The sequence below is a fragment of the Arachis hypogaea genome, chromosome 6 (assembly GCF_003086295.3).
Source record: "Arachis hypogaea cultivar Tifrunner chromosome 6, arahy.Tifrunner.gnm2.J5K5, whole genome shotgun sequence".
NCBI classification, from domain to species: domain Eukaryota; kingdom Viridiplantae; phylum Streptophyta; class Magnoliopsida; order Fabales; family Fabaceae; genus Arachis; species Arachis hypogaea.
In genome coordinates, this window is record NC_092041.1 from 92,598,859 (window position 1) to 92,600,578 (window position 1,720).

Below are 1,720 nucleotides of genomic sequence, written 5' to 3' on the forward strand. Positions count from 1 at the left end.
CATATCTTTTCTTGTTAGTCAAGTTTTTAATTTTCAAATCAAATCTTTTTAAAATGTTTTCAAATCATATCTTTTAAAATTGTTTTCAAATCATATCTTTTTAATCACATCTTTTTTCAAATTAAGCTTTCAATCAAATCTTTTTGATTTCTAATTTCAAATCTTTTCAAAAATCACTGATTTCTTTTCCATTTTCATTTTCGAAAATTAAGTAATGTTTTTCAAAAATGTTTTCAAATTTCCACTTAATTTTCGAAAATCACTTCCCTCCTTCTCACATCCTTCTATTTATGGACTAACACTATCCTTTATGCAAAATTCGAACTCCATTCTCTCTGATAAGTTCGAATTTTCCACTCCTGTCTTCTACTCTTCTTTTCCTCTGACACCTAAAGGAATCTCTATACTGTGACATAGAGGATTCCACATCTTCTTGTCCCTTCTCTTTCTTATGAGCAGGAGCAAAGACAAAGGCATTCTTGTTGAGGCTGATCCTGAACCTGAAAGGACCTTGAAGAGAAAGCTAAGAGAAGCCAAAGCACAACTCTCTTTAGAGCACCTGACCGAATTCTTCAAGGAAGAAGAACACATGGCAGCCGAAAACAACAACAATGCCAACAATGCAAGGAAGGTGCTGGGTGACTTTACTGCACCTACTCCCGACTCTATGGGAGAAGCATCTCTATCCCTGCCATTGGAGCAAACAACTTTGAGCTTAAGCCTCAATTAGTTTCTCTAATGCAACAGAATTGCAAGTTCCATGGACTTCCAATGGAAGATCCTCATCAGTTTTTAGCTGAATTCTTGCAAATCTGTGACACAGTCAAGACTAATGGGGTAGACCCTGAGGTCTATAGACTGATGCTATTCCCTTTTGCTGTAAGAGATAGGCTAGAACATGGTTGGACTCTCAACCTAAAGAAAGCCTGGATTCTTGGGAAAAGCTAGTCAATGCCTTCTTGGCAAAGTTCTTTCCACCTCAAAAATTGAGTAAGCTTAGAGTGGAAGTCCAAACCTTCAGACAGAAGGAAGGAGAATCCCTCTATGAAGCTTGGGAAAGATACAAACAATTGATCAGAAAGTGTCCCACTGATATGCTTTCTGAATGGAGCATCATAGGCATTTTCTATGATGGTCTCTCTGAACTGTCCAAGATGTCCTTGGATAGCTCTTCTGGAGGATCTCTTCATCTGAATAAGACGCCTACTGAGGCTCAAGAACTGATTGAAATGGTTGCAAATAACCAATTCATGTACACTTCTGAAAGAAATCCTGTGAACAATGGGACTAGTCAAAAGAAAGGAGTTCTTGAGATTGACACTCTGAATGCCATTTGGCTCAGAACAAAATATTGACCAACAAGTCAATATGATTTCTCAAAGTCTGTCTGGAATGCAAAATGCACCAAGCAGTACTAAGGAAGCTTCATCTGAGGAAGAAGCTTATGATCCTGAGAACCCTTCAATGGAAGAGGTGAATTACATGGGAGAACCTATGGAAACACCTACAATCCTTCATGGAGGAATCATCCAAATCTTTCATGAAGATCAACAAGACCTCAACAAGGTTCAATAACAATAATGGTGAAGAACAGGTTTAGCAATACAAGCCTTTCCCATCATCTTCAGCAACAGACAGGAGTCCTAGCAGAATACCTCTGACTTAGCAACCATGGTCTCTGATCTGATCAAAACCACTCAAAGTTTCATGACTGAAACTA

At 38.3% G+C, this 1,720-nt stretch overlaps 1 non-coding gene across 1 annotated transcript; it reads right to left on the reverse strand.

Moving 5' to 3' along the window:
- Positions 1-992: 992 nt before the first annotated feature.
- Positions 993-1,100, reverse strand: LOC112700585 (small nucleolar RNA R71). The gene has a single exon (XR_003153490.1). It is a non-coding gene; the product is annotated as a small nucleolar RNA R71 (small nucleolar RNA).
- Between the last annotated feature and the right edge of the window lie 620 nt (positions 1,101-1,720).